Source organism: Rhyacophila brunnea, unplaced genomic scaffold, assembly GCF_057557595.1.
Source record: "Rhyacophila brunnea isolate RB1 unplaced genomic scaffold, BYU_Rbru_1.0 scaffold_10, whole genome shotgun sequence".
Classification (NCBI taxonomy): Eukaryota; Metazoa; Arthropoda; class Insecta; order Trichoptera; family Rhyacophilidae; genus Rhyacophila; species Rhyacophila brunnea.
The window spans coordinates 40,797,559-40,822,843 of NW_028232752.1; the positions used below are offsets into that span (position 1 = coordinate 40,797,559).

The 25,285-nt window shown below is 32.4% G+C and overlaps 1 protein-coding gene across 3 annotated transcripts in view; it reads right to left on the reverse strand.

Annotated features, from left to right (window-relative positions):
• LOC147079196 (uncharacterized) overlaps nucleotides 1–25,285 on the reverse strand; it is a 454,759-nt gene that overhangs the window by 311,846 nt on the left and 117,628 nt on the right. Inside the window, exon 2 of one of the 3 annotated variants that reach the window (XM_085954528.1) lies at nucleotides 18,650–18,740. The exons of the other annotated variants lie outside the window; for them this stretch is intronic. The gene's annotated coding sequence lies outside the window, so the exon portion shown is untranslated. The remainder of the gene's footprint in view (nucleotides 1–18,649; nucleotides 18,741–25,285) is intronic. 3 annotated transcript variants of the gene reach the window in all.

Below are 25,285 nucleotides of genomic sequence, written 5' to 3' on the forward strand. Positions count from 1 at the left end.
GAAAGTCTAGGATCATGCTTTGAAAATAGCAAAAAATCTCCATTTTGACCTACGCGGATCCACGTCCCCCCTTAAGTAAATAACAATAATTATGAACTTATTCATAAATTTTTAGGCATAACGAAATGAAATTGAGTGTTTTGGAGTCTCTTTCGTGCAAACTTATATTGAAAATAAATTATACTTAAAATAGTTTTGCGTTCGAGTGACAACTTGTGACTAATATTTTAAACACGTAATCGGTACAATTATTTTGATTTCTGAGATACATATAAATTTATGCAAAGCTGCGTTGTTTCTTTTTTTAATTCGTCATTTAGTTCCCACGATTGGTCAGTTTCCTGTTATTGTAAACAACAAAATAACACAGACACAAAACATTTGAAGACCATTAGTGTTGTGTTTATAAATCTTATGTAAAATCTACGTCAATTTAATGCCTCGAATTTTTCCACTATAACACTGTATTATATTAATTACCTACTTAACCAGCATCAGATAATGATATGTAAGTACAATAAATCCTACACGTGGTAAAGAAACGTGTATGTTCATCCATCGGAACCAAGCATTACAGGTACAATAGAAGATATAATTAATTAAATTAATTAGATACTTTTAGCAGGTAACTTTATATTGTAAACGCAATATACGTAAACAGTGTAAGTGGGCTCGCACATCAGAACTCGCCGCATGCGTCTTACGACGAATTCGTCGATGTGACGTCATCGTAAACCAAGAAACAAACGTTATCAAATGGAGCTTCGCAGATTGGCCGATGCAACTGCGACTCTGCGACGCTGCGACATGCGTCGAGTTGCATTGGCCAAAGCCTGCATGTCGATGTCCGGCCAATATCGACTCCGCGCATGCATACAGCTGCAGAAACGGCCATTTCTCTCCAGACTGTCGCCGCGTTTAGCAGAGCTAGAGCTAGCAGCGCTAGGCAGATGTGCGAGGTTGTGATCATGCAACATTCGCCGGCAGTCTCGGAGGTTTTGATTTATGGCCGTCAGGCACACAAGGCGAGTTGTGATGTGCGAGCCGGCTAACCCAACTTTATAATGACGGACGCTGGTGTGAAGAATGTGATGTTCCGCATTCGACCATAATCCGTACAATATTATAATATGGTCAAATTCTGGAATAATTTTGGAGCAATATTATAATAATTATTATTATTTTATTCTTAAGTATCCTTTTTTCCCAAAAAAACCACATCAATGATATTCGATCAATTTTGTTCCAGACGGTGCAAAATGACACTACGTACATACAATAAATTAACAAATAACCAAAAACACACATTTCACTGAGTATTAGCTGTAAATAAAATCAACATATTATAATATAGCAGGTGAGTATCTAACTGTTTTGCTCACCGTACCATAATTATTGGACGATAATTTGCTAGATCTTCTTTGTCACTTTTTTATCGTCCAATAAGTCTACTCCCTATTCGGCCTATTCTTTACAAGACGTTCACAAAAATTCTCTAAAACCGCGTGATGAGTCGACCAGGTAAGTGAGATAAACATAGATCATAAATTAGCTCTAATAGTAAAAAAAGGCACCTGCGGCGCTATTTTACTAGAATGATATTAATAATTTGAAATATTTGTGTTTTAATGGATGCAGGTTACATATTAAAAATACAAAAAGTCTTTAAAAAACTTTAATTTTACCACGTACACCATTTGGAAAGCGCTACTGGAGCGCATCATGCTTAGCGATTCCCTTAGCGATAGGTAGGGGGGCCGCCAAACATCGTAGCCTGGAGGCCCGCTTCAGTATGTGAGGGCCATGCCTGAATCATCTGCGCTTTGCCGATGACATAGTAATTTCTCGCAAGACTCAGAAGACCTCCAAAGTAGAATGTAGGATCTCGCTGAAGTAAGCAATAAAGTAGGCTTGAAAATAAATGTAACAAAGACAAAAGTCATATTCAACTGCTTTGCGGGCCAAAAAGAGATCCTCATCAATTGCACTCAGCTCGAACAGGTGAAAAACTACATCTATCTAGGACAACAAGTGTCTATATATGGATGTATATTTGATTAAATTATTCGCAGAGTAAAGTTAGGCTGGAGTGCTTTTGGCCGCCTGAATAATGTCTTCAAAAGTGACCTTCCACTGTACCTAAAGCGCAAAGTGTTCGACCCGTGTGTGCTTACCGTAGTCACATATGCGTGTGAAACATGGACCCTAAGTAAAAGTGAGATCCGGAAACTTAGAGTAGCACAGCGTGGTATGGAGAGGTGCATGCTGGGCATAACGCAAAAGGACAAACAGAGGAATGAGTGGATAATGAAGCAGACAAGGGTTTACGATGTAATAGAGTTCATTAAAAGCCTCAAATCGAGATGGGCTGGACACGTAACTCGAAGAAGAGACAATCGTTAGACAAATTTAGTCATCCAGTGGTATCCAAGAGGTACAAAACGTCCGAAAGGTAGACCTAGAGCCCGCTGGATCGATGAAATGATAAAGTTCTGCGGAAGTACGTGGCAACGCAACGCGCAGGACCGAGAGAAGAGGCCGTCATCCACCAGTGGATAGATTCAGGCTGATGGTGATGATGATGACTATAATTATAGTACACTACTAAAATTTTGATTAAAGCTATATTTACTATAACTCTACAATAAATATGCCAAAAATATGATAATTTTTAGTGATTTAAAATTTAAAATGTTACTTAGTCACTTAACACATGTGTATTTTTTTAGAAATACTATAATTCTTACACTATCATACCACAATCTGCATAGAAAAAATATTAACGCGTGTAGTTTGTTGTGGAGCATGATAGCTTGGTGACATCTGAATATGAAAAAAGCAATTGAACAAATATTTATAATATTATAAATAAATAATTTTAAGTAGCTCAATAACTCGCCACATGCCAATAAAAATGTTTTGTGATTGAAATATTTCCGGTTTACATATTAAATTATACTATAAATAAATATTATTAAAATATGTGTCTACTACTACTGTATTAGACTGCTAATACATAGTCCAGACTAGGGAATCCAATCCCGAGCCAAATTTTTGATCCCGGGATTTCGGGATTAAAATTTGACGATCCCGGGATCGGCATTTTTCGATAGTTGATATAAAATTTTTATATATACACAAAACATTGATAAAATCGGTCAAAAATAAATCTAGTATAATTAAATGTATACTATTTAAGACATTTATTGCTAATATTGTGTTTAGTGTTTACATATACCTATTATATGAGATTGCTATTTCTGATAGTAAAGACGCAATGAATGGGTTAGCGAGATTTAAAATCTATAGTAAATCATGTGACCTTCCCGCTTCATAAATCTAATTAGTCAGCCAAAAATATGAAACTGTCGTAAAACGTATGAGATCATGGTGGAATCACTTTGTTAAAAGTGCGAAGCATTGTTTTTTTACAATATTTCTCATTTTTATTAATTAATGTGAAAAATAAAATGAATTGGCAACATACGGGTAATAAATCAAACTTCATTCAAACTCGGTTTATTTCTAATGTAGTTAAGTATATGTTATTAAAATTATTTAAATTACCTATGCTTACCAATCCCGGGATTCATAGGTATCGAAAATAGTTCGGGATCCCGGGATTGGAAACCCTAGTCCAGACCTAGATATACGTATTACATTGTACAAATGAATATTCTATAAAACTGTTCACAGGTATATGTTGAAACGTTGTTATATATCTGTGTATATTTTTTTGTGTACCATCGTTGATCGAAAACACATGAAAATGTTATAAGAAATAACATATCAAACAAAAGTGGTCATATTTAGGGGAAATAATTTACTGTTTCATGTTTCATATGAAGTAGATACGCTCGGTTTTGTGAAATGTTAACAAAGGTTGTAGCAAAGAACTAGTGATCGAGAAAAGTTAACAGTAATAGGAGCTCAGTGGACCGAATCCGGCAGACTTAGATTTACATAGGTATCTGAATCTTTATTATCTGACCCCAAAGCGAGGGTCTAGGACGATTTGGCACCGCGAACTGGCCTCCGCCGATTGGCCTCCGGTAATTGGCCGCCGGTACAATCGGACGCCGGCCCAATTGGACGCCGACCCAATTCGACGCCGACCCAACTGGCCTCCGGGAGATTGGACGCCGCATAGTTGAATTAAATGCGCAAAGGAATAGACGTACGTTACGATTTGTCGGAGTAAATAAGCAAGTCAGTTTAATATGCTTCTATCTTCTCAGTAGTCGTACTTTATACATTTCGCGCTTGACACATTTTTAATATAGATTGAGAAAAATTATTATGCCTTATGATGTTTATTAAAAGAAAATAATTCTTCCTTCGCTAAAACTTAAAGATGTGCATAATCAATTAATTTATTGTCTATACATGGGTACTTATTTATATTTACAACAAATATTAAAAATAATGTTAGATGTTAGAATGAAAATTACATTATATTTCAGCGTTTTATCGACTTAATATTATAATAAAGCTTAAACATGTATATTATTATGCATAAATGCGTATTTTAAGATAGTATGAAATTACAAACAAAATATTAAGTAAGTTATCTGCTAAGTATAAATGTTTTAGTAGTTTGATTGATAAACTACTTAGGTACTGGGTGCCGGACGAAATCTCGAAGGCCGAAATCCCGAATGCTGAAATCCCGAATGGCCGAAATCCCGAAAAATGAAAAAATACAAACATCAATAATGGCGCAATTTTTGCAAGAGACACAAAAACCCATTTTTTGTGGAAATATAAAAAAAATGTAAAATACAAACATCAATAATTGTGCAATCGTGGATTGCGCAATTTTTGAAGATGCACAAAATCCATTCGTTCTACAAAATGGTCTCTCCTGAAAAAAATTGCGCAATCAGAAAAACCCATTTTCCGAAAAAATGGGATTTGTCTCTCTTACAAAAATTGCGCTCACGATTGCGCAATTATTGATGTTTGTATTTTACATTTTTTATATTTCCACAAAAAATGGGTTTTTGTCTCTCTTGCAAAAATTGCGCAATTATTGATGTTTGTATTTTTTCATTTTTCGGGATTTCGGCCATTCGGGATTTCAGCATTCGGGATTTCGGCCTTCGAGATTTCGTCCGGCACCCAGTACCTAAGTAGTTTATCAATCAAACTACTGAAACATTTATACTTAGCAGATAACTTACTTAATATTTTGTTTGTAATTTCATACTATCTTAAAATACGCATTTATGCATAATAATATACATATTTAAGCTTTATTATAATATTAAGTCGATAAAACGCTGAAATATAATGTAATTTTCATTCTAACATCTAACATTATTTTAAATATTTGTTGTAAATATAAATAAGTACCCATGTATAGACAATAAATTAATTGATTATGCACATCTTTAAGTTTTAGCGAGGGAAGAATTATTTTCTTTTAATAAACATCATCAGGCATAATAATTTTTCTCAATCTATATTAAAAATGTGTCAAGCGCGAAATGTATAAGGTACACCTACTGAGAAGATAGAAGCATATTAAACTGACTTGCTTATTTACTCCAACAAATCGTAACGTACGTCTATTCCTTTGCGCATTTAATTCAACTGTGCGGCGTCCAATCTCCCGGAGGCCAGTTGGGTCGGCGTCAAATTGGGTCGGCGCCCAATTGGGCCGGCGTCCGATTGTACCGGCGGCCAATTACCGGAGGCCAATCGGCGGAGGCCAGTTCGCGGTGCCAAATCGTCCCATTCCCCCAAAGCGACGCTAGTGGTCTTCATATTAGTATAGTTTAAATAATAGTTGAAAAGATGCAATAGCTGGCATTAAACTTCATAAGCCGTCTTGCTTATTTCTTATTTACAAGGGTGTTTGGCAAGGTGACATGATCTCAACCAAATTATATTCTCTCCGTGTAACTTGACTAAGGTAACATTGAAATCGCCATTAACAGCAAATGCCTCAGTCACCTACTCACCTACGCTTTGCATATGATATTTTTGACTATGCAAACGACCCAGATGACCTTCAGAGCTTGAAAATGAAAGCCAAAAAGTAGATTTAAAGCAGTGTCTCGAATACATACGTAATTAAAAACTGATTTGTGGAAGCAACACCGATTTTCATCAATAGCTCTCCAATGAGCGGGTCAATAACTACATCTATATCAGACAAAATATTATGCCAATTTACTGTGGTTTGTATAAAATCGCATGGAGCTCATTAAGAAGCCTAAATAGTATCTTCAAAAATGACCTCCCATTGTATATTAAGCGTAAAGTGTTCAACCAGTGTGTGTTAACAATGCTCACGTATGCAAGTCAAATATGCACCCTTAAACAAGAGAAATTTAAAATATATACGAATAGCGTTAAATGTAATGGAAATATGCATGTTAGCCATAACGCGGGAAGACCACAAAAGAAACCAATGAAGGCATGCAAAGGTACGCTGTGTGATAGAGGTCGACAAGCGGATGAAATGGTAATGGGCTGCCGGCTGGACATATCGCTCGGCTCTAAAGTTCGGTAGGTGTACGTGGCAGTGAGGAACTAGGGACCGAGAAGAGTGAAATGACCTAGAGGAGGCGTTCATTTAGCGGTAAATTGACCCTGACTGATGATGATGATAACATATTAGTTAGTATATACTGTACAAAATAGTTTCATATTATAGATATAATTATTAATAATATATTAGCATAATTTTGTGGTCTGTATTTTAAGTATTTACGGATGCTTAATTTGGGTAACACTATTGGAGTCAATTAATTTCGAACATTAGAATATTTCGTTTAATAAATTCTTGAAATCAAATTATTTTTTACAAGTCAAGGTAAAAATCAAACAATTGTTTATCGCCGAGTTTTTGCCACTATTGAAGATGCTAATGCGAAACCTTTACATTGACAATCAATGATTAACATATTTTAAAACACATTAAGTATCTGAGTATACCAATAAGTTTCAACAAATTTTCATTTATTGTTGTACTTACTACAAATTTAGCCTTGATACCTGAAATGATCACATGCAATAAATACCACAGTAAAATACCTGCGTAAAATAATACATTATTTAAACAATAATACAATCTCTTTATAAATGGCAATGTAATCAAATACGAAATACATATTAATATCATAGCATTATTTGTAAGCAACGCCTCACTTTCCCAAGTTCAATGACAATGTATTGTATTCATGGAAATGAGGAAATATTTCCTCAACAAATTAGCAATAATACAGGATATAGTATCAGTTATAAATTCGATATAATAATCTATACACATATTATATTATGCAAATTACGTTCAATAGCATATAATCGACATTTCATGGTATAGATAGAATATAATGTATGCATTATGATTTATATTTTTCATTGACAATATAATACTTCTACAAACTTTGAGTATGTATGCAGATAGATAATATTTAATAGTATCAACTTTACTGTCAATAATTATTGGTGAATATAATATAATATATCATATTAAATTAATTAAAATAAAACAAAATGAAAACATACAATTGAAAATTGAACAAACGCTATGACTAGCTGAAAATTTCAAGTTATTGTTTTATTCCCAATTTTCATTTTAATATAGCTGTCATTAAACATAATGTGTCATAGATCGATATCGGAAAAATATTATTAAGCACATGTAATATAACTTGATAGAGATTAAAAAATAACCTTGGAAAGGTTATAAAAGTCAAATGTTTGCCACGTTTTTTTAGCTAAGTATTAAAGTGCACCTGCTATTAGAAAAAAAACAGTGACGTATTGGAACTCAATATCTTTTATGTTTTTTAGCACAAGCAGTGATAATATAAATTGTTTGGAATGCATTAACGCGTAGGTATTGTCGAGGGCTTAGTGTCAAACAACACTATCTACAAAAGTGCAACTTTACAGGAGAGCCAAAAATCGTTATTTTCGATTCTTGTAACTCAACAAGGGAAATTTTTATTTAAAACCTAATGTTAATATTTTATAATTTATTGTGTATTGTACATTTATCTTGCTTATGATGACGTTAAAATTTATAGGGATAGTTTTAAAAAAATATGAAAACAAGGGTTACTTATGTAGTTAGCGTTAAACTTTACTGACGATTTAATAAGAAATTAGAAACGATTGACATAACGTTATTTGACTATCATATAGCCATAAATTTAAAATAACGCAATCTCAAAAAAAAAAAAAAAACACTTTTTTGTAGATAACGTTGTCTGACTTTAAGCACTCGTTGTTATAATGACAACTGAGAAATTGAAGGCCCAAAGGGTACAAGTAATAAATTTAATAATGTGTATCGCATTGTTATTTGGATTTCAATACACAGGTATATTATAAGAATAAAATATGACTGCACTATTTGTGGCCACTATTATTATATAAGTATTCGTAATTAAATTTCTTTTCTTAGGTGAAGATAAACATTAATTAATGATCATTTAGTAGCTAGTCTTTAGCATTATATTACTATCCAATATCCATGGCTATACGCCACGATAATGAAAGCTGTAGTATTTTCAATAATTTGAAAAATGTTAAAAAAGATAACTGAACATAAAAAGAGTAGGTAGCATACTCAATAACGCACTGGATAAATAATTCAACTGTAGAAAATTTGCTATAAAACTGAGCATTGCATACAAAATAATATTGTACAGCCATCCTCTTTGACACTAACTATGAGACCGCTCGTTTATTTGGTCATAGGTACTTACATCAGAACCCGAAATGATTAATATAAAATTGGTATACTTTTCCATTTACGTAAGCAATATTTATTAATTTATCTCGATGATAACTAATTTCGTATATATGTATATAAATAACTAAACCAACAGTGTCTAGGTTAGTTTGTTTGATGATAATTTAAATATGTATGGACATAGAATTAACAGAGGTCGGATCGGTATATGATTTTATCCGTAGATCGATCAACTAGACTGTGGGATTTATGTATGATAATCTGCATTCAAACATTACAAAACCACTCAATATAATATAATATTAATTATTGAACTGGCGTTTACGTGGTAGGACTCCATTATAATGGTTTTCAACAAAGTTATTTTTGTTAATTCTATTTTAATTGAGTGATTTACGTTGACAGCTGTTTCAGGCTATAAACTAAGTGTAGTATAGTATAAATCCATCGACGGAACGGTCAACTATAACTAAAATTTTGAAGAATGACCCGAGAAGACTGAAAAGAGTTTGAGCCTGGCCCTTCATCTAGCAGTGGATTGAAACAGGCTGATGAGTATTAAATAATTTAAATTATTTCACAATATCGTTGGTCAGACATGTAACGAGATTTTGATTAAATAATTATGCCGTAGTTGGATTACAAAATATTAAAATGGAAAACCAATAGTCATCAAAAAATGCCGTCAATTTCACGATATAAAAATTCATTTGTGTTTAATTTTTACAAAATACACAACGCTTTTTCTGTCAGAAGTGGGTTTGTTAATATTTGATACGTTTGCTGACAAATTATTCAAAGCTCTTCTGCGTATTGTACACCGCACTTCTATTATTTTCGAGCTACAACAAAAGAGTTATTTGTTTACCAGAATAATTATTTCCGGTCGGTATTTTTTCCACTTTTATAAATACCGGTTATCACCGACACGCGTATAATATGGCCACGAGGATATACTTTAAATGATTAGCATGCTGAGTGCTTTTGGCGGAAATTATAATTTTTATCATCGACTTACTATGGCCACTGCATCTGGAAAATTAAAAGGCCCTTGTAAATGACCCTGCTCTTGAACATTAGGTTTGATTATACCATTTTCATTATTTAAACTCATTTTTTTCAAAACATTTTTAACCGATAAATATTGCAAAAAATAAACTCTGTAAAAAATATTATAATGGTACGATGATTAAGTGTGAAAGTGCAACGAAATGTATAGCATGGAACACCTATCTTCATACAAGGAATGCCCACTAAAATGCAATTTTAACAAGATTCTACAGACTGAAGAAAATGCTAATTGATGCATATTTAAAATACACTTTCACGTCATTACAACGTTGTCATCATATTCTCTATTGTCACATACAAATACAATGTATAGTTTATAGTACCAGTATCATAGGGTGGGAGAAGGCTATTAAGATCCGCCATAAATAGTGCACATTAAACTTTGTTAGTCATACGTATTTGTTTCTATTGAACTAACACTATATTTTGTAGATGATGTTAGTTACTTTTTAAAAATCAATTAAACCCTGCATAAACCATACCATAATAGTTTTGGTATACTTTGGGCGATACTACAAAATTATTGTGCACACTTTATCAGTCTTACTTATTTGTTTTCGTTGTATTAAGAATACATATTACACGTCATATTGTTGGTTTATTTTTTTAATTCATTAAGCCTGCCTAACAAAACTATATAATAGATAAAAAATATTATTCTCTCTATCAAATATCCAATATATTATTGTATATGTTGACTATTATTTATTATGGCTTGGTTTTGCAGGGTTTTAATTGAATAAAAAAAAAAAAAACTAAACACTGTCTGTAGATTGTAGTATTATTTCAATGAAAACAAATACTTATGTGTTGCTGACAAAGTTTAGTGTGGACTATTTATGGCGGATCTTAATAATCTACCTTCATCCTTCGCCACTGATAGGTACGTACCTAATAAGTATTATAATATTATGTCCTTGAAAAATTAATCCTAGTTACATTGCGATAATTTTTATTCAAGTTGTTGACTTATTCCACTAATATGTCCACTTTAATAATGAGATTTTGTATGTTAGATAGAGTTCTTTAATAATTCAATGGTTTTTTACATCTATCAAGCTGGGTCAACTTATTATGTGATCGATTACTAAACCTCTTCACCCGTATGCCGTATCAAGCCAACATAAATTATCTTGATTTTTAGCGACTTCGGCGAAAGCTTCTCTAAAGTTGTTCCAATAGTAGAATGGAAACGCCAAACATTGCAATGTGTAACAGCTATAAGCATAAACGTTTTTTCAAATCTAGATGCATAGACCACGCAGTTTGGATATAGGAAAAAAGAAAAGCATCTGGTAAAAGTGTGATGTTAGTACGTTCGAGCTGTATTTTTTAAATAGAAAATGAAGACTATTAGAAGAATATGATGTATGTGTGCTATTGCAACATTAAGTCTTGAGAATCCGTCCGAAAAAGCAATATAAATCAAATCAGTAGTTTTAATCCCAACTTAAAACACAAAAACAGTTGGATTAACTGCGCATAATAATATGTTGTGTTATGTTTGACTAAAAAACAAGACTAATTCAAGTCTATCCGACCTTCAGTAAAGTTGTACCGATTAACTATTGTGCTACGGCATCCGCGTGAAAAAACTTACAAAGAAAATTTCTTTTATTAGATAGTGACAAAGTTTATTTTTTAATTCTACGACATTTTAGATATTCGTTTTGACAGCTATTTCGAACTACTATAGCCCATTATCAGAATGTCTTAAAGAAAACTGTTTATAAATAGCGAGCGTTTTTCTCATCTCATGACAGAATAAGGGGTGAGCATACTCATTTTTTTTAACCCCGTCCGCCACCCCCTTCCAATGACATTATTGTAATCAGTAGTTTAATAGTTATGTTTTCATTTTTTATTTCCATTCTTACAATGTAAAACAGGAGATTGGTTAACGAAAGATGCGCTTGTTATTTCTACTATGGTTGTCAAATATTTACTTAAACCAAAATCGTTATTTAATTCTATACGAACACCACTGAATATGTACAATCAGTCGATAGTTTTAATTTGCTAATACATTATGCATGTGTATTTCATTCTGTTATTTCCATTTTGTGTCGCAGAGATGAGTCTACCCGGCAAGATGAGACGCAGCCAGCCGCAGCCTGTTTAATATTTATGAATTCAATTCAACTGAATTCAATGCCACCGGTTGGCTTAATCGCCGGTCGCTATTGTTTTGACGTGCTGTCCGCAGATGCAACGTATTGTTGCAACCGTATTATGCAGCAACAAAAACTGAATAAGATTAACATGTATGTATCTTTATTGTATACATATATTTCGTTTGTATACGTTTTTAAACTGCGGTGCCCAGCGCTAAGTGGCTCATATCATCGGGGATGAAATAAGGCAAAGCACGGATAAAACCATTTGTGGCTGCCACCGGTAACTGTAATGAAAGCACGTGCTGGTGGCTTCAATAGGTCATATACTTATACTCATATATCTCATGTAGAGTGTTTATCAGATGCAATTAAAAATATCAGTAAAATTATAATATAAATAATCAACTATTTTATGTTGGTACCTTTTTTATTAAGCTGCGAAGTCTCATATAGTCTTTCTTAGAGTCTTATTTAGCTTTACAAATGTATAATAATAATATGTATTAACAGTGTATGTTTAAATAAACATACACTGTTAATACATATTATTCCAATAATTACTCATACAGATATTACAATACAAACTTATAGGAGAGAAAATAAAACAAAAACAATTTACACGTCTTGTATATTGGTACATATTTAATAAAAGTTGGATAAGTACCATTAAGGCGTGCATATTTGTCATAAGCTTTGCTTTACTTTGGCTAGACTTTCATATAATAATATTTTCGGTGGGTATTTATGATATGAAGGTGCCATCACTTCCTGGGGACAAAACAATGTTAAATATAAATGTAAAGACTGCAATTATATACGTGAATCATCAGTACATCTGTAAAAAAAGACTTGGACGCCCGAGGCCAAATGTAATAAGTAATTATAAAGTGAGGGCGTTAGACTACCCGGGATGGAGACATTTTCTAGAGGAGGCCAAAACTCGCCAAGAGTAATGATGATGTGGATCTATAAATGGGATTAAACTGTCGTTCTATATTATATGAGTCGCCTAGAGAGTTATAAAAAAACTAGAGCACTATTTTCCGTAAACACAAAATAGTAATTAAATATCATGAATATTATTACATAATGAGTGAAATTGTCGATTTGATTTGTTTAAAGTATATGGATCGCAATAATATGTCTTTTTCTTAAGATGTAAAATATGACAGTGTAAGAAAAAAATACAGATTCCTGGTTGGTTAGAAAGACCTTGGGGCGAGAATATCACCAATGAGTGATTTTTGGGAATAGTTTTACATAATTAAAGGTGATTTTTGATATCCAACTATTTATTTTATAGATTAATGAATTTAGAATCACTTAGAATTATTAACTAAAAAATAAGAAATTAGGAAAATGTGAGACTTTAGGCAACTCATATTGTTTATATACAGTCTGATCAATACATACTTTTAGATATTTAGTATCATTAAACACAATGACATATTCAATATCGGATGAACTTAATTATTCCAGCGTAATCCTATATTCGCTAGGTATTAAAACTTGATCGTCATATTGAGTTGTCAAAAGAATATCAATAAAGGCAACAGAATAAATTTATTATATGCCAGATGGAGCGCGTGTCAGAATTTAAAATTTGGCTTCACTTTCACTTACTAAAAGAAAAAGTGAACAAACACATCATGTAAATATAAATATTTTTGGTGATGGTTAAACAAATATGATATCATTTACAGTGAGTAACTACATTTTTGTAAAAAGAAATTTCAACAATATAGCTGGAAGGTAGATAATACAAGACATTTGTGATTAAAATAAAGACCTAAATGCCATAAAATACAAACTGAGTTAAATAAGAGATAGTAAGTAAGTAGAAAATTTATGACTGCCAGGTTTCTACTCCACCGTTATTATTGTGTTACAAAATGCCAATGTGCCTAGTTAAAAATTGTAAAAAAATCTACTAAACACTCCAAGAAAGATGGGATATCACTTTTCATGTGTTTTATTATTTATAAAATCCCATTTTAAGATATTGATGAATGTTTATTCAATGCAATTGAATGTCAGAAACCATTGGACAGTCGCCTGTGATGCGCTGGGCTCACTCCGAGAATCTAATGCGTCTAATCTCCGAGAAGTCGTAAGTAACCCAGAATCTGTTTCTAACGCAATGAGTCATGACACTAATACGCCATTACAATAAAGGTTATATTACTATAAATTCTCGAAGCTTGTATCGCATAATGGAAACGGAACGTCATATGGTCACGTGACATCTACCTATACATCTGTGAATGACTTTCATGCACAATTTCTCGTGCGCGCCGGTATGAAGTGAGTTGTCCATTTAATATGTCATTGATATGAGCAGTGACTATTCTATATGGGCATTAAGGCAGATATACACATAAATTAAGATAATATGATATTATGAATCATGAAATTTGATAAAAACCAGTAAGTTTGGCAAGCCCCTCCCGCAGTTTCCCCACCCAGTAATATTCTAAAAGTGAAATTCTATTTAGTTACAAGATTTCATTTTTCTACTTTGTTAATGTAATGTGATCAATTATGGACCTTTCTTTAATGCCATATATATTGAAAATTATTTTTAATTGAAAAATGTCTATATTTGCAAGTATCACATCGAAAGAATTTGTCCGGCAGAGTTTTTTAGGGTCTCCCAAAACAAAAATACCGATACTAAACTTGCTATCAGTATTCTAAAGTAGGAAACATATCAATACCAAATATTGTATTCGCATAGAAACGGAATAATAAAAATAAACATACAGAGCAAGTTTCAAAAAAAAAAGATACTAGGACACCAACACCAAAGACCAAAACTGATGACAAACGGAAAACAGTTTTAATGACCGTAAGTCATAATAACCTAACATACCATATATAGGCATATTTTTTAAAATCCTTATTAAATGACACTGCACATAGACATGTGGGTCTGCTAGGGCAGTGGTCTCCAACCGTTGTCCGTGAGAGAATTTTGGTGGTCCGTAGAGGAATTTAAAGAGTCTCAAAAATAAATTCCACTCGTCTGTATCAATATCTCATTTTTGGCTTTCTGTTAAAAATGAGTACCGAGTGTTGGGTGAAAGGGCCTTAAAAATTTTGATTCCATTTACAACTACATATTTGTGTGAAAAGACATTCTCATCAGTTAAGGCAATTAAAACCAAGTACAGCAGTCGGTTTAAAATACAAACGGCTCTCCGTGTTGCAGTAACGTCATTGGAACCAAGAATCCAACAGCTTGTTTCAAACAAGCAGCCAACAAAGGTCACACTGATTATCTTTCTGTTACCTGTAATAAATCTTTTATGCACCTCCATGTCGACGTAGAATTCATATTAATTTAATAATTGTATTGATTCTTTTTTAATAAAATGAAATTTAAAAGGTTTTTTTTGAATCTTTCGTAATGAATATCTGTGTTAATAATTTTATTTATTGTAATTATTTTACCATTATATTGACATATCGAATTTTTAACAAGTGTGGAAAAAATATGTGGTAGTGGTCCGCGGGATTCAAGATTTTGAGTTTAATGGTCCGAGAGGTCCAAAAGGTTGGGGACCGTTGTGCTAGGGTATAGTCTCACAAATTACATTCTTTCGTAAACCGGCAAACTGGTTAGACAGTTTTAATGATGACGGAAAAAGGAAAAGCTTCAAAATGTGACTCCATGTGGCTGCTCCGAAAAATATATCGCATCTACCTAGTTCCGAAGAGAAATTTTTCAGTCGGGTGCTCGAAAGATAAAACAAGTATTTGTCACTATAGACAAATTTTCAAACTATGCCGCAGTTGGAGTAGGTACACCTATTATATTTTATGCACTTTTTGAAAAAAATGTACGTAAGCAATGTGATTATATGAAAAAATGACATGATTTCACTCCACTGTATATTGTAAAAAGACATTATGGTGCTTATATTTATATTTAAAATTCACGAACATTGCAATCAAGATGATTATTGTATATTTTTACCAAATGTTTTGGGTTTTTCTATCAAGTGTTTACTTTAATATTGATGTCTTCTTATATGAGAGAGTATTCTGGTAATATATTATCGGTGAAAAAATATCAATACTTTTTGACATCCCTAGATGCGACGTACAAATATTCGCCCTCAGGCTAAGTTGTTTGTTGTAGTAGGTATCATTATAATTTTGGTCGGATCTCTTATGATGCATGTCGCGGTGTGTGCCAATTTTCTTGCACAATCCAACGTGACTGCATTTAAATGGACTCGGAATACTCAAAAAAATTACGACACACCGTACATTTTTTATCGTATTTACTGTACGATTTATATATTTGCATGCTGCACGTATCACTATCGAACGGCTCGATCTTGAATGCTTCGGGTCTACAGACATTCGTTGCGTTAGAAATGTGCGCCAAGTTGATACAGCATGCCTATATGAGGATTTTTTCATTGAAAATTATTATAATGTATGCAGCTACGTCACAAGTCACAATATCCAAGTACAGTTATCACTCAAATTACCGGGGTCATATTAACTGGGCGGTGGATTAACCGTGATGAAACAAAACCATCGTCATAGTTATTGTTTTGCGGATAACTCGTATTTTGTCGATGCGATTATAATCTATCACATACTTACTGTCATGGCCCCCACAAGGGAGGGCTGACAGGGCTCTAGCCCGGGGGCCCGGGCGTAGGAGTTGCCCGACCCGAGCTCGACCAGCTAAGTGAGATTAACACACATCACAAATTTACTCTAATAGTAAAAAAAGTCCCCTGCGGCGCTACTTTTCTTCAAGACTATTGAATATTTTAAATGTGTGGTTGTGCGTTACAATTTGGTATGATATAATGATTGATTTACTTAAATGATAATTTCCGTGTAGAATTTAGGAAACACTACTGTCAACCATCACAATGCTCTTAACAGTCTTAGCCTTAGGCATATGTAGGTGGGCCCACCAAATATCCTGACCTGGGGGCCCACTTCAAGAAGTGAGGGCCATGCTTACTGTCCACATATAAGTTGACAATATCACAACACCACTAGGCATTTTATATTTTAAAATATTTTATGAGGTTGTCTAACAAAGTGTAAACATGGTGTGATTATAGCTAGTTTTAATTGTTAAATCTCTAAGATCATATTATTCAGATATATATCATAGATTCATATTACGATGGTAGGATTTTTTTGTCCAGGACGAAAATCAAAAATTAATTGTATAAATTATTGTAGTAAAAAAAAAATACATTGTTACAAATAATTAAATGTTAGGTATATGACAGATAGGTACTATATAATATAATATTAATATCTTTACGTAGTAAGACAATAATTTAACCTTGAACACACGAACATGCAATTTATTTCATTACACATAATTACACAGGGCTAATGTGATTATTATTACGGTTGCTATTACCTACTGTACCTCAGCCTATTGTATCGCTTCGTAGCTCTGACACTATGGCTTATTACGCGGTAATGTGGTTCGTTTATTTTATAGTTGCCAATCCTACCATACAAAAAAATGTTCTGAATCTCCAAGTTTGGTGTTGAAATACACGAAATACAAAAAAAAACTATATTATTTAACTCATTTTGTAAAATATTGATACGTTGTGCAGGTTGATCGCGAAGATACGTTTTGGACACGATTGCGACAAGCGAAATTTCGCTATCAACGGAGGATTTGAAAATCAAAATTATCTAAAATATGAAAACGCTTTCTTGATAAACTTAAAATAAAAAAATATACGTTACACATACCAATAATAAAAGTAATTTAACTTTGTAATAAATTAAAATAATACATTCATTGTATTCATTTATTCCGCGTTGCAAAAAAATGCTTATCCATCACATCTATTCTATATACCCACAATACTGCTTTCGGCCGCTACGGCAGCTATCTCGGATAGGTTTGTATCGAAGTATTAGCACTTATTGTAACAATTACAATTCGATACAAACCTACCATAGATAGCTGTCATAGCGGCCGAAAGCAGTCTTATGTATAGAATAGATGCGCTGGTTGGCCTGTCTACACTTATTATGTGAAAATAGTCTATAACCCTGGTACGTGGCACATGTCAAAATACGTGCGAGGCAATATTTAAAAAAATCGATCGCTATAACGATTTCTTACACACTGGGTCGCTATGAATGTTGGTTACTTATAGTCAATGCGTCATAAATACAAAGCTACATAATGCAAAAAAAAACAAAATAAATAATACATTTTTTTTCCTGATAGGATCATATGGGCCTCCACAGAGTGGAGGTGTGTATTGACAGATTTTTGTTTTTTACGAGAAATACATATCTACAAATTATCATGTTTAAATATACGATTAAACAACCTAGGAAATAATCGATATAATAAACAAATTTTAAACTTAATATATTCAATAGATCCACATTAATGAACCCTCATTAGTGCTATCAAATAGGTTAACAGTATCCCAATTGCAAAGGGATATCTTGGAAGCCGAAACGAGTGACATCGGCGGGAACGAGAAAATTAATCAAATTAACCCACGACGAAGTAAAAAGAAAATAAATGGTAATGAAAAATTGCTCGTATGGGTACAAAGAAGATAATGTGTGGGAAATTCGTTTTTATTAGCATTGTCACAAGAAAATAATTTATTATAAAAAACTGGTAGTTAAGTCAATAACTGCACGACATATAGATAGATACATATAAAAATGCATCTTTTTAATTTTGAAAACATAATATTAAATATTCTTTGTTACTTACTGAATAGACGTGTCCAAATCGGTATTGTACTGAAAACAAACAGCCAACGGCATCATACCAAGGGAAAAAAATGTTTTAACCGTCAGCTTACCTACAACAAAAGAAACAACAATATTAAAAAAAAACTCAAATAAACATTCCGCAAAATACGAATATTAAATTTACCATCTGCCTTGGAAAAAAATTAACCTTCATTAGCGTACATCTAAAAGCCTTTTTGGGAAAATCAATGTTCACATCATTATAGCGACCAATATACAAATTTAGTGCTACAAAGTCGCAATTCGAAGTTTTGCTATATCTACTTTGTGTATTTTGTTGGACTTTAGACCCGTCGAATTTCACGATCTTTCAAATATTATTATGAGTAATACCGGAAGTCAGACTTATTAAATTTAATTCGATACAATTAAATTACACATCAAAAGGTCGAAAGGACCGGAAAAAATACTTAGCATAATAAACGTTGATAACGTCTTCTGAGAAAAATCACGATGATTTGGTGTAGGTAGGTAAGCAAAATATGCATAATATAGTGCCATTTGTTATAGTAATCGAATCGTCATAGCGACCATTGTGTGTATAAAGTTAATCTTAATTATTTGTTGGTTTATTAGACGATCATTATCTTGATTGTCACAACATTATCAAGACCACAAAGATAAACGATTTGTCTCTGCACATTCAACTACTTAATAGAAGAGACGAGATTCTTCCTCACCTTCACTCCGCCTATTATTTAGAATAGGCTAATAAGATTGAAATGTGAAATATAGCCGCCATGTGCCAAGGCTCTGTTTCCAGATTTGGTTTGAGGGTCAGGCAATAATATGCAAGAAATACAAAGTGCGCGAGTGTCGTCTAATATAAACTACCAATATAGAATACACCTTTCGTTGATGTGACAAACTTTAATGTAGGTATATTATTATTATACAGACCATAGACGTATTAATATTTAAAATACATGTTTATAGTTACATATCCGATATTTCTCTACAATCGAGAATAATAAATAAACCTTTGTATAATCTCAACTAGAAGGCAATCCACTTCCCTTATTTTTGTGTTCCTTGATTACCCCGATAGGTACATACTAATTATTAATGTATTATTTATAAACCATATTAATATAATTAACTTAAATTTTAAACAGTTTATTAAATATTGTATGGCTTGTGTGTAGAGTTGGGTATTTCCCGAGAAATTCGGGATTTCCCGAAATGATGAAATTGTGAATTCTAGAGATTCGGGATTTCCAGAAAAGAATTCTCGAGATATCGGGAAATTGAAAAAAAACCTGTAAAAATCCTAAAATCAGTGTAAAAACAGACAAATTCGAAAAAAATATTTTTTTTTATTATTCATGTAAGAAGACAAACAAAATAGATGTAGGAAAACCAAAATCATTCAAAACATTACTTATTAAAATGGACTTTCAAAAAACACAGACTGTCAATCGCTGCGTCTGACAATCGCGTACGCTTTTGACACACAAAATTCCCTGATGTTGCAAAAATTGCGCTCATTTTGAGTCGACATTGGCTTCATTGTGTTAAATGCACGGATCAGTCTTTGAACGTTTTGTGTTTTCTGTCCACTTTTTCCTTATAGAAAATCGTTTTTTGAATTAATATTTGATAATGAAGAAATCCCGAATCCCGAGAAAAGATTCTCCAGATTTCCCGAAATGTTAAAAATTTTAATTCTCGAGATTCGGGATGGAAAATCTCGAAAATTCCTCGAAAATTCCCGTCGGGATATTCCCGAAACCCAACTCTACTTGCGTGCATAAATTATGAGTGCCATGAATTTATAATAATAAAACAATATTAGACATAAGCACATTATCAAATTAGACAATAATTTTTATTTCTATTTTATATTATTTATTTCAAGTACAAGATTCTCATTGATTACTTTATTATTATTATTGAATAATTCTGTACTCATTTCAAGCTATTCTAGTAAATTTAACTCGAGTTGGAAGTTTCAAAGACTCATCTATGATGTTGGATACAATGGCAGACAAACAGATAAAAGGAATAAATCGCATTGAAATAGGTATATAATGCTAATAACACTGATTGTTTATTTACCTTTTGCTGAGTTTAGACAGTGCCTGAAGATGCCGACATGCGAAACCCGGGTCGCAAAAACGACTTAAATGGAATAGTACAAAACTTAAACCCATTAGAATAACTATTGTTGTATAGTGATACCCATTGAAATATATTGCAATGGCAGATTATCGTACTTCGATTTTTTTTTCACGAGGGTGCTCATAATGAGTTAAATCTGTTAGTGTCAAAGAATTCTATATGCCTGAAACCACCACTGTTTGAAAGTAGGCTATGTGGAAATGCTATAATTCTCATACATGATGTCTACGTAAGTTTAAGATTTTTGGTGTATTTGTTTGTTTATAATAAGTATAATCGAAAATAAATAATATAATAAGTAAGTATGTATTTAATAAATTTGCAGAGAAATTAAAACCTGAAATAAAAAAGGACGGCATTCTAAGTCTGCTCAATGGAAGGGAGGTACTTTGCGTAGGGACGTTACTGTGCCAGTTAATATGGACAAAATGTGTTATAATTACTTGAACAAATAAACCACATCGCTCGTCATTGGTGTTATCATATAACAAAAGAAGCAATATGATGTCTCAATTAACACGACCGGTAGACGGCATTGAATTGAAATCTTGAAAAGAAAATCTACAAAGTATTGTTCATGATTCGACTGGCTCTACTGAGACTATTGTAAGTGCGGTTTATTAACTTCTAAAATAGTTACATTATTAGTGGGCGTGTAATTGAAATTATGTTACTTACCACGATAACTAAGCCAAACAATAAAATTAACATTATATTCAATTTATAATAGTTTTCATGATACTTCGGTATTGTGTTATTGTTTTTGTTTATATTTTCCAATACTTTGGTAGTGTATTTTCTGCATATGATAATAATTTATTTACTTATTTGTTTATTTAAAAAAAGACACATTAAGCACATAACAAATTATTAATTCAGGACGTTCACAACATGACATTTAGAATAAAAAGTATAAGTATAAATCAACTCGAGAAAAAACAAGTTAGAGAGAAAAAACAAAGCAAAAAATAATTTTATAGAAAAGAAATAAAATAAAAAAAACAATAATAATTTAAAAAAAAAAATACAAATTAAACAACAAAATAGAAATATAAAAACAGAAGACATAATGCATCGCTAAAAATATCTATATCCCTAGGGAGTGCATTGACCAGCCGCAAAGCCCTCGCTATTGGTGCCGGGTGAGCCTGACATGAGGAAATAGTTTTCACCCAAAATAGGCCATGGCTGCGACTACGCGTGTAATTGACGGGCGCATAAAATTTCAAATTTTCTAGAATATCGGCATTGGAAACTATACCACGTGAGAGCAGGGAAAATTCTTTAAGAGCAGAAGTGACCTACGAGCTTCAATAGAATGAAAGGTAAGCATGTCTTGAAGAAAGTTAGTCGGAAAATACTCGTTTGAGAAGCTGTCAAAAGGAAAATAATTATATAGGTAGGTACATTAAAAAAAAGATGTCAAAGATTTTTTTTCTAAACACGCTCTAAAATAAAATAACAAACCAAAACTAATATCACTGGTAAGGTAGTAAAATAAGACACCTTACAGGGTCGGATTCTCCATAGAGCTGAAGAGTAGGGTAGAGTAGCCGAATTGACAGAAGGCCCAGAGCCCGAAAATAAAATAATAAGTTTTAGTGAATAATATTGTATAATTACTAAAAGGACGCCGATCAGTCAAAAGTAGCACAAATGTGCGATGTTCCAGAATATGAAATACCAACTCCATTATTACACGTTCGAATTGTTTTGAGATTTTTTCTCTATATATCCAATATTAATTGATACAAATTAAAAACTTATTTATACAACAGCATTAGCCAAGCTTGATAAACTTGCACTACTGACAAAAAAGCAAAATGTGCTATAATTATTTTATTTTGAAATGAACAGTTATTATATCATGTAAATTCATTTTAATTAGTTGTGCTTTGGGGTCCCAGAAACTTATTTGCCCAGTCCCCTTTGAAGCGTAAATCTGACCCTGCACCCGACTCGGAACGAAGAAGAGAAATAATAACTTAGCAATATTTAAAAGAAAAATAATACGATGATTGGTTGGTTCCACAGGTCGACATTTTACGTTTTTCTAGAAGTTGTCTTTGTTCTGATAAATCATTAAAAATAATTAGCTTTATCTGAAGTCAAGTAGGTGTAGTTAGGAAATAATATAAATTATATAGATAGGTAATTATATATGTATGGGGAATAAATATACCAACTCGATGAGGTGCAAAGCTAATTATTTAAAAAAAAATCTATATTTTAGTCGTTTATTATTTTTATTATACCACGTCTCCAAAAAAAGAATGATACTAATGTGCACACATAATAAGAAAGTAAATTTCTCAAAATTACAAGTCAGTTGCATATTCAAATGAAAAGTTTGCCAAATACATTTTACTATTACATGCATATCACACGTGTTAACAAAGACTATTATGGAATTAATATTATATATTTTATGATTATGATACATTGATTTATAAGACGAGACAAGATAGGGCACCATAGTGGTACAGTCATCATTCATACTAAGTTCACAGATTATTCAGGCTTAGCTCTCAAAGATAACGAAAATTCTTCATTTACACAGCATGTTCGCATATAAGCGTGAGCAACGTTTTTAAAATCCGTAAGACATGTTCAAAAAAAGCACCTGGACACTTAAGAGAATAATAGTAATCTGCCAAACACGTATTCCATCTTCTCTGACAACGCATTTTTATTACTTTATATTTCAGTTAAATCATCATTTTGTTTCTCACTGAAATCTAATATGTACAAAAAATAAAGTTAACAGAATGAAGATTTACCATGGGCTGGACAACCTGGCCATTGGTAGATTGTGTACATAAGTCGTAAATATTGCAATAGGTAAGACGTATTGAATCGAGACTATAGGGAACCAAAAGTTTTGACCAGTTGAGTGGCCCAGTGGAGGTGACATAGATGGAAAGGGAAGGTAGAAAGAGGTGGAGTCAGCGCTCGGAATGGAATGGAACCGTTTAAAAAAAAAGATTTTTTTTTCGATTAGGTACATGTTCAAACACGCGCATTAACATGTTCTTACTCCCTACTTCAGTTTTAGTTTGTTAATTTATGGCTATGGCCGAATGTTGTAGCTTAACCACTGGGGAAAACCACCACCTTATTCTTAGGTCAATAATTATTATAAAGCAATCATTATTCGTAGGATGTTTATCACACTTGAATGGTCAAAGACATAGCTTATAATCCGTATCTTTAGAATTATCTTCAAATGTGTTAATCTTGCCCATTTTTTGAATAATAAAATGCCTAATTCTTGTTAAATTTGTCAAATCAATATAATTTTTATCGTAAATATTTCACTATAATAATGTTAACATAAATTATACTATAAATGCATTTAAAAATTAATAAATGTAAAAAATCTTAACACCACTGCACATTTATGTACTTACTGAAATATGACTATATTCTAAAACATTAGAGCGAGAGGCTTAAAAGAATACTATTCTATGTAATAAAAATACTTTATGCAGTCATCAAATGTTTAAAATAAATATAAAGGATAATAAGGCTTCAAAATTAAATAAATAGATTATCTACAACGTTTAAGGAATGTCCAGGATCATGCTTTGAAAATAGAATAAAAGCTCCATTTTGACCTACGCTGAGCATGTCCCCCCTTAAGTCCGACGAGATTCTTATATTATATATTATGAAGTAAGTCGAATTACATTACCTTTTAATAATTCACAAGCCGGGACGCAATATTTATTTTTTCCACGAGACGGAGCGATAATTTCGGAGATTTCACGAACCGGATCGGCGTTCCGGTGTGCTCCGTCATTTCGAATGCTGGGTGGAATGACTGCGTGGAACAGGACTAGGACGGAATAAAATATCTTCGAAATTGGAGATGATTGGAGGGACAGGAACAACTGGAAGACACGTGAAGGGAAAACAGCGAGAAAAATATAATTATAGTACGATATTAAAAAAAATATTACCGCACTATTTCTTTGATATTTTCAAGCTTAAATTATAATTCGAAATGAACAAACAAGGTATTACGATTTTCTATAAAAACACATTGAAAATGTTTGAATCAATCATTGTATAATATGTAAAAACCAAAACAGGTTATTATAGAATGGGTTCATTTATGGTTTTCAGGTATGTATTACATAATTTATTTTTATCAGTGAAAATTTAATAAAAGAGGTGTTTAAATGTGTACGAGATATTTTCTAATAATATCACAGTTTTAGTATATATATTTTTTTTAATTTTATTAATACACACATATTAAAAAAAATGTATCAAATCAATTACACGCTAACGGCTGAACCCATCAAAAACAATAAATAATTATAGCAGTTCGCACGACCTATAATTATTGCAAAACGCTTCTCGATTATAAACATTGTATGATAAATAAAAATTACTTCTAAAAAGAATTTTATGCAAAGTTTTCTTATGAATACGAAAAAACATTGAAAATTGTTTATTTTTCACCATT